Source organism: Neolamprologus multifasciatus, chromosome 15 (genome assembly GCF_963576455.1).
Source record: "Neolamprologus multifasciatus chromosome 15, fNeoMul1.2, whole genome shotgun sequence".
NCBI classification, from domain to species: domain Eukaryota; kingdom Metazoa; phylum Chordata; class Actinopteri; order Cichliformes; family Cichlidae; genus Neolamprologus; species Neolamprologus multifasciatus.
The window spans coordinates 27,900,140-27,912,161 of NC_140453.1; the positions used below are offsets into that span (position 1 = coordinate 27,900,140).

The following is a 12,022-nucleotide window of genomic DNA, read 5'->3' on the forward strand; positions in this document are numbered from 1 at the left end:
GCTCGACTTTGAGCTGAAGCTCTGACTGAGAAGAATGCTGGATTTGAGATTTTAGGTAGGGCTCGGCGGCTCGAAAAGCTTGTGAGCTTGTCTTTGAGTAGAAGATGGATAGGGGGTGCTTAGCTGGTTAATTACTTCAGATAAGGTAGCAATAACGACTGAGTTGATTTCTGAATTAACGGAAGTGACAGCAGCAGCTTGGGAAGAGTTGATGAATTGACAGATTGATTAGAGGAAAATAATCTCTTTAATAATAACCCCCAAAATTATCCAAGAGCAGAGAGCGTGGGAGATGATAAGCCGTTCAGACGCAGTCAGAACCGTGAGTCGACTTAGTGAGCGGTCTCGAATGATTGTGTTGAGGGTGGATGCCTGATGATGCTAGTGAAAGCACATGAGAAGTGAAGGGACGCCTTGAAGAATTACATGCGCGACTCAGTTTGGATGTCTTAAAAGGATTGATGGAGGACAGAACCTGGCATATCGGTGCCACGAAGGTTCACCTTTGCTTTGGAAAGGCAGGAAAGATGGCAGCGAATCTGGCATCTTGGTGCTGGAAGCATGCTGCTGCATTTGCGAATGAGGGATAAAGAGAGAACCTGGCATCTCGGTGCCATGAGGTTCGCCGATGCTTTGCGAAGGCAGGAAAGATGGCAGCAAATCTAACATCTCAGTGCCGAGCAGAGAAACTGGCAACTCTATATTAGAAAGCGTGCTGCTGCGTTTGCGAAAGAGGGATAAAGAGAGAACCTGGCATCTCGATTTTGTTGCCACTCGTACCCACAAAGCAATGCGCGAAAGTCACGTGGTCTGTCGAGCTCTATAAACTGAAGTGTGAGATGCTCGAGAATTTACTCCAGTGTCCTGTTATATTTTAGATAGCAAGGAGTTTATTAAACTCCACCGAGAGAATCTGCAAATTTCATTGAAAGTTTAATAAACTATCATCTTGTCTTTATTTTTAGTTAGCACATACCTGAAACACTTAAAGCTGTAAGCTAATGATAGTTATATAAGAGCAGATGCTGCTGGTGCAATAAGCTGTACGTTTTACGTCCAGTGGATGATGATCTGATTAGTCGACTAATCGCAAAAATAATCTGTGACTAGTCGACTAGTCAGCCCTAATCCAGAGCACCCCACCCAACCCCCACACCTTTCTCACCTCCATTGCCCCCGTGTGCCCCCTTTACATTTCTGTCTGCCCCCTCATATATGCCTGTCTAGAACCGGCCCAGCTGTGGACTCATAGCACGCACACGCACACACACACACACACACACACACACACACACTATCTCTGAATCTGGCTGTGAATGCTGTCCGAGTGTATTTGCATGAACAACCCTCTGACAACAGTTTTTCCTCAGATGTAACTAATTAGTGGTGGATACTGTGATAATGTATCCACAACATCTAATAATGTCAACATCTAAGTGCTTTATTCCGTGCGTTATGATCAGCTTTATCGTCCCAGCCCTATTCCCTGTTCAGTTTTACTCCTGGCTGCACCCATCAGCAACTCAGGGCCCAACGCCCAACACAACGGAGAGATAAACGATTCGGCTTTGTGTGCTGCCACTTCCTCATCAGGCGATAAGACTGTGCCGATTAAAGAGATTACTTCTGCTTGACATGTCAATAAATTTGCTTTGTGTGGAGGCTGCAGTGCAGCACAGGGATCCTCTGAGTGATGGTGTTGTTTGGTTGTTGCTGTTTTGTTGTTCCCAGCACAAACTTTATGAGGTGGGGAACTACCCCCACATGAGGATTTCTGTTGCTTTCAGGCACGAGGAGCAGTGTGTTCTCACTCCATCTGTTTGCATCCACCTAAACTCATCTTCTCTCTGTCACAGTTTATCTACAGCTCTGGCAAGAAAGAGCCAGCGAAAGCTGAGCCCTCCTGTTTGCAACCAGAGCTGAGCGCTTTGACAAAACCTCTAGGTGATCGTTCATATACAGGATATGCTTTAGTCATGGAAACACTGATTAGCTCTTTATTGCCCCCTTGAGGAGTGAGGTGTGTTACCTCCACTAGGGCAGGAGGGTACATGTTGTTCACTGAGGCTTGTGTCAGTTGTGCCAGCTGTGATAAAGCAGCTGCATCTAAAATGTTTTAAATCATCACTGATATGATTGTTTATGACTGAATGCTTCTTTCTCTCACCCATTAAATGACGAGTTCTGATATTTTACGGTCCTTATTTGGCATTTGTGCTGCATAAATCTAATGAATGGAAAGTTAATATCAAAAGGTGAAAGTTGCTTCTTGATCTGCAGAAATGTGACACTATTTAGTGCCACATTACTTTTGTCTTTCCCTAGAAACTGTTCCCTGCTCAACTGGGAAGGAAAGTAACAATCTCTGGAAAACTTTTACTAAAACACAGTAAATTTGGAAGATATCTACTTGATGTATCAAATCTACACTAAACAAATGTGGAAGCAGTTTTTCAGCAGAATAACTGCTTTGGACCCTGGTTTTGGCCAGCATGAGGAGGAGAGATGCTCACAGCATATCTACAGTATTTTCCCGTTGATATAAGAAGAAATGTTTGCAGGGAAAGACTAAGTTGGGTAGATGGCAGGGAGGGAGTTAAGCTGGAGATGAATGGAGACCAGGGCAAAGTTTGGAGCAAAGAGCAGGGGCAAGACTTGGCTGATGTCCAGTAGAGCAATGCTGGGGGGAAGAGTACAAATGTACCCAATGAAAGAGGGAGACAGGTCAGGGTGAGGAAGGCTCCAGGCAGAGAAATGGTTTTAGTGAAACTTACTGAAATGGCTGAAGAACAAAGTCTGGCAGCACGTTGAAGTTTGAGTCTGGTATTTATGGCAGATGATGATGAAAAGCAGCTGGTGACTTGACTCTGTACACCTGACTTGTAATCAAGTGCATGCACGCACGCACACACACGCACGCACGCACACACACGCGCGCACACACACGCACGCACACGCACACACAATGAACGAGGGAGAGAGCAGGAGAGGAAGAAAAGCTGCCAGCTAAGAAGTAGAAACAAAGGCGAAGGATTCAGTTGTTTGTTGTTGAGGCTCATTTTTTGCTCAGTTCACACCTCAGGCAATCAGCCGGTAGGTGGGATAGTTGTAAAAGTTTGGATGAAGGTAAAATGTGTTAGAAGTTGAAAGTGGGGTTCCTCTAAAGTTAAATTTCCACCAGAGACCTTGAATGGATGACCTGCTGGCAGGCAGAGCGTTTCAGGAGAACCTCCTGACGGCAGCACAGACCGGTGTGGTGACAAGCAGGAGGCAAGCAATGGGGGCAGAACCCCTCCAGGGTGCTTGGACATAAGGATGACAGTGACTGCGTAACCCCTGGAGGTAGCGCCATTCAGTGAAGTTAAAATTGCAGCCAATAACTGCAGATCATTGTCGGCTCTAGTACAGGTAGAAGCTGGACAGCAAACACTCTGGCACCTGCAGACAGATGTTCCCAGAGACTGAGGTTGGCAGCAAGTCTGTCTTGCTGGACAGTGGCCCTAAGAGCCAACTGAGGATACCTCTGGAAACCTCTGACAGGCTGTTTCACTGGGGTCAGAAGAGAGCAGAAACAGGAAAACTGTAAAGAACGAGCAGGCTGGTGCACTGTAAACCCGAATTAGTTGACTGAACTCAAAACTTTTGTGTAAACTGATTACCTCAAAAGATTTAAGTACACAAACTCATCTCTTCTAAGTATGGGGCTACTCAAAATTTATATTTATTGTTAACTTAAAAATGTAAAATTATATTTTATATTTTATTAATTGAGCTTTACTCAAAGACTGTATACTTTAATTTCAATATTTTTGTGTTTCTTGTAGTTTATTATTTTGATGCAACACAATGCAATTATATTACAACCTAAACTCAAATTATATGATTATTAATTAAAAGATATTTATGTTCCAATGTTTGAGTGTAGACTACTAAAAAAAAAAAAAAAGTACGGAAATTCAGTTACTTTACATTTTGTTTATTTAACATTTTTTCATGAAAATTTAAAAACATCACAAATGTTTTTATAAAACCACTAACATGGACATGGGCACCAAAAACTGAGCATTATAAATTCAGTGTAGAACATTTATCTTTTTATAGAATCACAAAGGACGACATCAATCCTAATGGCAACTTTCTCAAAATACACAAAAATGCAAAACAAAAAGTCAAATACTAATCACTTTTTTTAAATAGAAATGAATTATTTTTTTTTTAAATGGGTACAAAGACAATCAGCTTCCAAATAACCAGATAAGGCAGTCAAGTATAGGAAAATTAGGTAAACTGATGGTTAAATTCACCCAAAGCCTGTAGTAAACTTAAAGTGCTTTAAATAAAGTGCTTCAAACAAAGTGCTCAGTAACAGAGTGCATGTCCTAACAAACATTGCCTTATATTCCTTAAGAGCATGTAGGCAGGGGTTTCAGGGGTTTGCCGTCATCAAGCCCCATGAAGATATTTTGGACAAAGGCAAATGTGTGAACGAGCTTCCTTTGGTCGTCTAAATGCCGAGCCAGTGTTGGGGAGTAACGGAATACATGTACCGCCGTTACGTATTTAAAATACAAAATATGAGTAACTGTATTCCGTTACAGTTACCGTTTAAAAAGGTGGTATTTAGAATACAGTTACTTTGTTGAAATAAATGGATTACACGGCGGTACTTCCCTGTTTCATATTGTGGCGGGTCAGGACTGTTTGGGTTTTGTTTGACAGCTACGTTCTGTTGTTCCAGGCGACAGCGGTCGCCATGGTTACAGGGTGACGCTCTCTCTGCGTGTTTCCTGGGTGAGAGAGGCCTTGTTGTTGTTGTTGTGCTAAGCTAACAGGCAGAATGCTACAGGTATTCAATTCAATTCAATTTTATTTATATAGCGCCAAATCACAACAAAAGTCGCCTCAAGGCGCTTCATAGATACAGAGAAAAGCCCAACAATCATATGACCCCCTATGAGCAAGCACTTTGGCGACAGTGGGAAGGAAAAACTCCCTTTTAACAGGAAGAAACCTCCGGCAGAACCAGGCTCAGGGAGGGGCGGGGCCATCTGCTGCGACCGGTTGGGGTGAGAGAAGGAAGACAGGATAAAAGACATGCTGTGGAAGAGAGACAGAGATTAATAACAGATATGATTCAATGCAGAGAGGTCTGTTAATACATAGTGAGTGAGAAAGGTGACTGGAAAGGAAAAACTCAATGCATCATGGGAATCCCCCGGCAGCCTACATCTATTGCAGCATAACTAAGGGAGGATTCAGGGTCACCTGGTCCAGCCCTAACTATATGCTTTAGCAAAAAGGAAAGTTTTAAGCCTAATCTTAAAAGTAGAGATAGTGTCTGTCTCCCGAATCCAAACTGGAAGCTGGTTCCACAGAAGAGTACAGGTATAGCTCTAAAGAATGTAGCATCATGGGCAGTGTAGTCTGTGCTGCAGGGAGAATGGACTGCCATACCCGTTATGTGTCTGTGAGCGAGGGAGGGAGAAAAAGGAAAAGTACGAGCTGTCATCGAGCAGAAACGGGAGCTGGAAGCATGTAAATATAATAATAACCACTGCAGCCAAGAAGAGAGCCTGACGAGCCCAGCTGTAAGTAAGCTATTAAGACTCGACTGTACACCGTGTTCGTGTTTTCCTCTGAAACAGTAAGTTCTGTTGGAGCAGCCTTTCAACGCCTCTCTCTGTCTCTCGCTAGCAGAGTTGACTCAGACAACAAAGTAAAGCTAGTTTTCGGCTACGAGCCGACATGAACCCACCATATTAGCCAGAGGTCCCTTTACTACGGTTCGGAGCCGCGGACCTTCAGTAACAGTAATAAATCACAGCAATAGTACATTCATGTAGTTGTAAACAGCATGATAATATATTAAGTAATCCAAAGTATTCAGAATACGTTACTCTCATTGAGTAATGTAACGGAATACGTTACAGAATACATTTTGGGGCATGTAATCTGTAATGGAATACATTTTAAAAGTAACCTTCCCAACACTGTGCAGAGCATAGATCAAGCCAAACAATAAAGCAAATGCATCTGCAAATCTGGGAATATCACGCATCACCTAGTCGCCTTTCACCACAACAGCCATGCTTGAGGAAGTAAAATGGACTGGACTGGCCGTCAGTAACCACAGTGAGAAGGGCAACTGGAGTGTCAATGAGGGTCGACTCATCCAATGCATCCGCCTGGAATAGACACAGTATCAATGGTAAATGGCCTGTAATGTATAGCGCTTTACACATCCAGTCATCCACACACTGGTGATGGCAGCTACAGTGTAGCCACAGCCACCCTGGGGCGCACTGACAGAGGCAAGGCTGCCGGACACTGGCGCCACCGGGCCCTCTGACCACCACCAGTAGGCAACAAGTGAAGTGTCTTGCCCAAGGACACAACGACCGAGACTGTCGGAGCTGGGGCTCGAACCAGCAACCTTCCAATTACAAGACAAACTGCCAACTCTTGAGCCACGATCGCCCCAATTAAATAAGTAAGGTTGGTTTGAGAGAATGAGACAAGCATGACCTGTAATCTAGCAAAACATTCAGCAGTGTAGTGGGTTACTTTGTAACGAGTTAAGGTACTCTACTTTTTTTGAAAAATGTACATTAACTAAAGCTAAAGTGTTAGCTTCTTGCACTACATAATTTGTATGTTTGTTATTTTTCTAAAAAAAAGTAATTTTTTATTTCATGACTTTATCTCAAAAAGAAACTAAATCTTGACTTCAGCCTGGTTTTTGGGCCACCTGCAGCGTAGCCGAAGTGCTGTGATACACCTGTGCCCTGCTCCTGACCCTGTGTGTGTGTTTGTGTGTGTGTGTGAGGGTTTTCTAAAGAGAGGGTATTTTGCTTGTACAATTTGGTAGCTGCTAGGGTATTCAATTGTATTTTAAAAAATCCATGGCATTTTATCTCACTGGCAGAATTTAAGTGATGCAAAAATACATTTACATTACATGTCTTAAAGAATTCTGGGTCCTCCTCCCACAGGTATACAGGAAGGGCATGAAGTACTGCAGTGCGTTTCACGTTGATATCAGGCACCTCCTAAAAAGGGAAAAGAAAAGTTCATTTAACGCAAAGTTTTCAGGTGTCAATCTTTGGGGAGAATACATGTTCATGAAACTGCATGACATCGGACTCTACTAGATTTTGGAGACATTTCTTTTAAGATACAACCTTTCTGTCTCTTGTGACAAAGAGTCTGTTTATTAATCATTTGACAAAAACCCTACACAGTATTTTAAAATAGTGTTCTCCAGATCAGAGCTGTAATCTATATAGAACATGGGGTTCAAAGCAAGGAAAAATTGTGTTTATCAGTGAAACTTTTAATTTGTGTTAATTTTATCATTATCAATATATGAAATCTGCACCTTAAGGGACTTAATGAATGGTTTCTTCTAAAAATTAGAAACGATTGAGTCATTTCACATCATATGAAAATATTAATTTTTAATACAAATTTGGCCCTACAAAAATGAAAACTCAGTAACAAAGATAATGGAGATTCTCTAAACACGAGCGAATATCACAGTAAAATTGTTGATTGGGATTTACACATTGGATGTATCCTCAGGGATTTGGTACAATTATACAACATTATTTTATAAGAACTGAACAACTGATGAAACAACTTACTTATGTGACCACATATGAAGTGTTATAACTTACCACAAAAGGTGAACTGTGCCACTGACCCTTGGTAGATCTGCACATGATAAAAAAAGAAAGCATTATAAATACTAACACAGCTATTAATAATTAAACTGGCGGGGTACATTTAAGATGTTAATGTCACAAAATAAAATAGACTGGTAGAAAGAAGTACAAGGTAATGGTAATGGGGGATGCCATAAAAATATATCTTTTCAACATGATTCAGTGTGACAAAGCAGGGGCATGATTAAAAACAAACAAAAAAAAAAACCAGGTCTTTTAACCTAAAAATGTTTTAATGGCCATGAAGAAAGGACTCTTCAATAGATCTTTCAACTCACCTGTGTTTACTGTCTCCACCTGAAATTAATTGCAGTCTGTCTGTTTCTTCTGTCTTTGTGTCTTCGGTCTTCAGCCTTGGAAGAAAAAATAAAAATATTGAAAACCTTATCAGCACACTAAATATACAACACCTTGCTATATTTCAATTGTTTTAGATAGAAGTTGCCACTGCTAGCTAAGTCACTTTTGAACAACGCTGATGAGAAGAAAAGAAAACCTGCCGAACAATGAGGCTGCTGTTGTAAAAACGCCAACTTTTTTGCGTTGGCAAGGGGTCGTTAAAATATCACTGAGACCCTTTCTTTATGTGTGATTCTTATTAAAACTGTGTTTTAATCGGTTAAAACTGTAAAACTAACGACATCATCGGTTTGAAAAAGAGCGCGAACAACAGCGAACAACTATTCACTACCTGGGTCTGTGCTTTTTAACACAACAGCGCATTCGAAAACAAGTTATTGGCTGCAACATATTAATATACTTGGTTTTTTACGGAAAAAATAAACATAACGAAGGTTCCGTTTTACTTACAAGTTTCTCCAAATGTGCTCTCCAGTCGCTCGAGAAGGGCAGCCATATTGAACAGAATTTTCTGTCAACGTCGTTCAGGTTAGAGAGAAAACGTCATGACGTACACATGCGGAGCTCGGAAAAAAAACATTTACTCAAAAATCATAATTAAGAAAGCAGTATTTACTCTTAACTTCTAAGCCATGTACAATTATAACTGTTTGAATCGTTAACAGAACAGAAAAGTTTTATGTTGTTTCAACTTTGTGAAACAAATTGTTATATCCACAAACTTTATAAATCAGGTAGACTGTTGGGGTTTACAGTGTGGGATAAGTAACAACAGATCAGCAACATGTAGCTCCACAGACAAAGATTCCTGTAAAATTTAGCAGGAACACAGAGAATAAAGCAAAATGTAAACACGACGGTGAAAGCACAAAGTTAACAACATGCACTAGTGGCAATGATTACATGGGAAGTGAAAGCGAGGAGGAGAGGTGTTATCAGATGTTCCCCTGGCAGTCTGGGCTCACAGCAGCATAACAAGTCGGTTCAGGATCAGCTGATCCAGCCCTAATATGAGGCTTATCAGAAAGGGAAGGTTTAAGTCTTAAAAGTAGAAAGGGTGCTTAGTTCTTAAAACTCAACTTGGGAGTTAGTTCCACAGGAGAGCAGTCTATTAACTGAAGTCTGCTTCCTCTTTTCCAAACTCTTGTGAGAGTCTGAGAGTTTTTTCCTACTGGCCCCATATCTGAAAGCCAAAAGGAATGATTCAACATGGAGATGTTAATAACCTAAGTGAGGTAATAATCCCTTTGTCTTTGCTCTCATCTCTCACATTCAGTCCAGCTGGACTATTCTAGTAATAAATCTGCAACGCAGAAAAATAAGTGACAGTTTTCCAGATTGGAAAATGAAGGTCACAAACTCATAACTCTGGTACTATTTTCAATTAATCATGTATCAGGAAACACATTTGTCCTCATTAGATTAGTTTGTGTAGTGTGTCTCTAATCACAGCTGGTGAGAGACTGATGGAGGTATCGAGCAACAAAATGATAGAAAAGAACAAAACAAAGTACAAATAAAAATCACTCTTGCACAGGGTTGATGCTCTCTGACCACACGATCAGCACTTTCATTTCTGTGTGTGGAAAAATGTTGCTGTTATTTTACTCTGCTGCATCTGTAGTGTAGTAGCTCACCTCATCCCACGCTTTCTATCTCTGCTCACCTGTGAGTGCTTTCATTGGTGACACCTGCTGTACATGCTAACAGGTATACTGTCCCATTTGTAGGTGTGATCGAGGCCCCAGGAAGTGTCTCTTTTTGTCACAGCTTAAATCTGATCTCTGACTGTGATTGGTCGCCATCCTGGGGTGACACTTTGTTGATGAGGCTCCAAGTAGAAGAAAGCATCCAGTAGCTGTGGGCATCCTGTCTGTCCCAAACACCAATCCTCATCACAGCCCAGCAGAACTGACTCGTCTCACCAACAGTTACTACACAAACAGTTTGATTATGGGAATTAGGTGAATAGTGGGATTCAATAGAATGTTAAGCATGGGGTAGGGATTAATAAGTATGTTATACTTCTTCCTACTCCATTTCAGACCTAATAATTGTCATTTCATGTAATTGAGACTCTGTTTGATTTATTTATTTTTATTTTTATTTATTTATTTTTTATTTTATTTTCTTTGTTTTATCTGAGCACATACGTGTGTGTATGTACACAGAGTAAATGCAAGTATGTGTACTTGTGTATATATTGTTTTTTTTTTTTTTTTTTTTTGTATATGTCTGAAATAAAGATACTACTACTACTACTACTACTACTACTACTACTACTACTACTACTATTATTCAGTTTATTCTGTTTGTCAGAGCTGATGTGGAGACTGATTCAAGCACAAAGTTTGCTTTAACATGCTAATTTGGGTTTGTCACTCCCAAGTAGTATTTTGTCAGCATGCAGGGTTAGTGTACAGAGGCATGTTTGACTCCAAACTGAAATATTTTACTAAATCTAACCTTTTAATTTGTAGTGTGTAAATCTGAAAGAGTGGTTTTTATTGCCTAAATCTAAACGATGAGTAAATACGAAAGAAAAATGAATGAAAATAGAAAAAAATCCCCGAAGGCAAAAAAAGACAAAATAAATGCAAATATGAGATCCCAAAAGGATCTGAATTAAATTCTTGACTGACAGAGAAACAATGACATGCACGTGTATATAAGTGCATATAATGCAAAACATTCATTGTATTGTATTGTTATTGTTTCTGTTAGTAGAAAATGTTGCAGCAGAGAAAATTTTCAGGAACTACAAGAAATTGATGTGGAGCCGATTTTAGGAAACACTGTCACATGTAACTCCAAATGTTGCAGCACTTCAGCATAAGAGACAAGCGCTGCTGCTTCAGGGATTATGCTTTTTCTAAAACTGTTTCAAGATATTTCTCATGTGTCATTTGGTTGTTTGTTTGTGGAGTTTTTGTTTTACTGGTCAGAGCAGAGCTACAGTCACTGACCGCAGTGACAGGCTGGTTAGCTGCACACTTACTGTTGGCTGAACATGTGACTTACAGGTTGACTGTGTTAAGCCATTACAGCATGCCTAGACTGAATACTTTACATAACACACACACTTCTCTTCATCTCTTACTTCAGAGGGAGATTGATGTCCAGGTTGTCTTTGTTTGACATCTTGGCTCCAGTCAGATGCTGACTGGCTGCCTTTGGAAATGGTGTGTTTGTCTCTAGATTTATTTATACGAGTGAGGACGCTGTCTTGGTGTTACAGTTGTTTGTTCCTCACCCTGAAGACCTTTTAGATTTAGCCACAGAAGGGTTAGTGTGAGGATCAGGTTTAGACTCATGATATTAGTTCATTCCTGATGTAGTGACATCCCCTTTGGAATAAATGTAATTGTATTGCCCTCACAAATACATCAATATATAAGTGGGCAGTATGGCCATTACTCACGGTGCTCATGCCTCGGTGGCTTGTGCTGTGCAAGCAGAGCAGAGGAAGACTGCACTGCTTTCTGCTGCCGTTGATTGATGGCTATCTTTCTTTCTTGCTCGGGTTTGTCCTTTTGTCCTTCCTTGTTTTTTGAAGAGCTGTACTTTTTTCTTTTTGATTACACCTGAGGACACTCTGCAGATTGATGGTAAGGACCAACAGTAATTGCATGACGTAACTCTCTATGGAGCATTTTTCTGGGGTTGCATCCTGACCTTAGAGGAGCCTGTAGCTCTTTATAAAAAGGGAAAACACTGTTTTCACTTAAGCTGAAGAATCTAATTCTAATAGCAGTTATAAAGAATGGAGAATTATGTCCTCCATATTTCTAATAAAATAGCATGTATGCAGTTTCTTTCTTGGTCTCATTTCATCTTCCACACACCCATCAGTTCACAAATTACAGATTCGTCTCAGAGAACCATCAGAGTTGCACTTCTGGCTGTGAGTGAAGCATCATGTAAATGTGCGGTTCTGA

General features: G+C 40.6%; 1 long non-coding RNA gene across 2 annotated transcripts; it reads right to left on the reverse strand.

Moving 5' to 3' along the window:
• Positions 1–3,960: 3,960 nt before the first annotated feature.
• Positions 3,961–8,771, reverse strand: LOC146502340 (uncharacterized). 2 transcript variants are annotated; one of them, XR_014869645.1, is made up of 3 exons: positions 8,535–8,771; positions 8,003–8,077; positions 3,961–7,713 (listed from the first exon to the last, which is right to left on the reverse strand). It is a non-coding gene; the product is annotated as an uncharacterized LOC146502340 (long non-coding RNA). The 2 variants fall into 2 exon arrangements; XR_014869644.1 differs by having other exon boundaries at positions 8,003–8,771.
• Positions 8,772–12,022: the final 3,251 nt, after the last annotated feature.